This window comes from Octodon degus, unplaced genomic scaffold, assembly GCF_000260255.1.
Source record: "Octodon degus isolate 3935 unplaced genomic scaffold, OctDeg1.0 scaffold00096, whole genome shotgun sequence".
NCBI lineage: Eukaryota > Metazoa > Chordata > Mammalia > Rodentia > Octodontidae > Octodon > Octodon degus.
The window spans coordinates 8,571,098-8,574,184 of record NW_004524672.1 but is presented as its reverse complement, the minus strand read 5'-3'; positions in this window follow the sequence as shown (position 1 = coordinate 8,574,184).

The window sequence follows — 3,087 nt, the reverse complement described above, 5'->3', positions numbered from 1 at the left end:
GGACTTGGGCTAGGACTCTCTTTTTCCTGTTTTTAACATATATGTTTTTTCAACAAAGATACATGATATAAATATTAAACATATATGTAATAAAATGATAAATGTTTATAAAACCTTCATTAACAAGGTTAGGTTTTAAGAACAAATGGCATACTTTCATTGTGTTCTCATCATAAGAATTTATCATTCACTTATTTAGCTACTGAGTTGTAGAAAGAATAACATTTCTTTCTGAAGAGACCAGTTGATATGTACGTGTTATGTTTTAGCAGAGAAATATTACCTGTCATGTGTGCTCTATAGTATTATCAAACACAATATAAAGGTGAGAATGGCCTGGTGAGATGGCTCAGCAGACTTGATTTGATCCCTGGCACCATGTGCCATCCTGGCCCTACCCTGTAGTGGGCTGAGCAGGCCACAGAGTCAGGGTGTTGTGGACATGCCTATAATCCCAGTGCTGGGGACCCTGAAAACAGGAGGATCACCAAGTCTGAGCTGCATAGTGAGACCTGTAACAACCAAATACATTAAAATAATAATAATAATAATAATAATAATAATAATAATAATAAAATAAAGGTGAGAATGATGACAGGATTTTGTTACAGTCTGTCTTCTTTTCCCCTTCTTAACTCATAGCGAAGGGCTAAGAGCACATTTTTCATTGAAGTAGTGTGCAAGATGGGTGAATAGCAAGATTTAACTTTTTTCTTAATTAAAACTCTCATAGTACTTAGCAGGTTGCAGGCACTCATCTATGAACTTTGCAAATACGAACTCCTTAATCTTGTAAAGTATTCTGGGCAAGTGAACAATTATCCCCATTTTATAGCTGAAGGAAGAGATGGCTTGCAGATCGGGGTCCACTAACTTGCCTGCCTTCAAGAAACCCACACACCGGAGTGAGCAGGTGTCCTCAGAGCTGGTGACTGTAGTGAGCCACACAAGACCAAGGCCCCAAGGCAATCCGTGTGCCTGCATCAGGGAAGGACAAGACGTGTGATGATGAGTCTTCATATTGTGGTGCTGTGAAAGTGCCACAATGCTTTGGATGGAGTTCAAGTGGTGTGGGACGGACACTTCTAGTAAGATACACATCACAAAATTAACTGTGGAACGAATAGCACAATCTCGTGCCCAAATAGCTAAATGATTAAAAGAGGAGAAAATACTAGTAAATAAATCTAACAAATATTAGCAGCAACTGCTTCAAGGAACAATGACATTGTGGATGGTTTTAATGTATTTTAATCACCTGCTAAGTTTTCAAAAGGAGTACAGTGAGCAACATGGGGGATGATAAAAAATTCAATGAATGTTTAAATTTTAAAAATGGTGTTACAGTAAAAGACACATGGTGTCAGTCCCCACAAAATACTTGTCTTTGCTTCAAAGCCATTGATCTCATCTTTCTTGCTACTTGCTGGAGCAGTTCTGGAAGTCCTCTTTTGTCATGGCTACATAGAAGTCCTGGATCAATTGAAAATATTTCCCTTTTATGATTATGTTGACTTTGACGAAGGCCCATAAGGCACAGTGCTAAGAACTGTGAGTAGGCAGATGAAGATATGTGCATGTTTTTTTTTAAAAAAAATTTAGGGCCAGTCAAGTAGCTCACTGGATTAAAGCACCTGCAAGTGGGGTTCAATCCCTGGGTCTGCATGCTGGCCCCGTCCCCAGGGCGCAATGAGATGGCAATTGAGACTGGGCGTGGTGACACCTGCCTGTAATCCCAGCACTTAGGAGGCTGTAAAGAGGAGAATCATTGAGTCTGATCTAGTAGTGAGACTCTGAACACCCTGTAGACCCTTCCCTAAAAATTAAAGAAGAATTATATTTTGATGTATTTAGTAAGGGGTCTACATGGTCTCACTACACAGCATAGACTCATAGTGATCCTCCTGTTTTCAGCCTCCCAAGTGCTGGGAATACATGCACACACCATCACGCCCGGTCTCACATGCATGTTTTATGAACTTACCCTTCTGCTGGATGTGGTGCTCAGCAGCAGTGCTCACCATATTTTTGACCACACTTCATGAAGACACTCATGAAAGAGAAAAATGAATGGCTTCAGAGTATGGCAAAAAGGATAGAATAAGTGTGTTGGAAGTGGGGGAAGGGAGTATTTTGAGCACATTAATGCATCTTATACTATAATACATTTTTAAAAATTTGAATGCACTATTTTTTTGATAATTTTCTTTTGTTCTTATTATTATCCAGAAAGAAAAGTACCACACTTAAGGAGAAATGATGCTATAATTTAAAATTTTGAAACATGGTGTCAGATTCAATGGTGGTAGTAACTACTACGTGTTACCCTGTCTTTGGGACACAGGCCATGAATTTATGGCAGGCCAATGAAACCCAAAACTCTAATCTCCAGAACACATGGCCTATTTCTTTCTTCCAGTGTTGTAATTCTGCTAGACTTGATGCTTTCTGTAAGTGCAAAGCTTGAGATGTACAAAACAAGAGTGTCATAAATAAGAAACACTGGGGTGCACAATAGACAGTGCAGGGCTTTGCACTTGCTGGGAACACCTCTACGATAAATTGGACTGAGCAACTTTTCTATTAATTATTAATCTGTTTCATTGCTTTTTCTTACCTATCCAAAGCACTGATTCATGTGAGCAAACAGCAAGAGTTTCTTAGCATAAAGGGTAACACATTTGACGTATCCCTCATATAGTATTAGATACTCTATCCACAAGTACAGACAGCTACAAATATAATGCTGAGAATGGGTCTTTGGTCTCAAAGAAAACTACTCATTCTGAGGCAGGATGGGGAGCTAATGTGGGGATTGAGGTACAGGGAGCTTGCCCTGCTTTCTGTTTTCCTCGGTTAGGAAAGTTGAGGGAATTACTTGGGAAAAATACTGCAGCTAAAAGACTCAACCCAAACTGCAGGTGTGGCTAGGTGGGTGTGTGATTAAAATATAATTCAATCATTCTTCAGCACACTCTCTAGTTTGGTTCCAAGACCCCTTCATTTTCCTACAAATGCCAAAACCCAAGGATTTTCAATCCTTTTGCACGAAATGGTATAATACTTGTATGTAACCTATACACATCT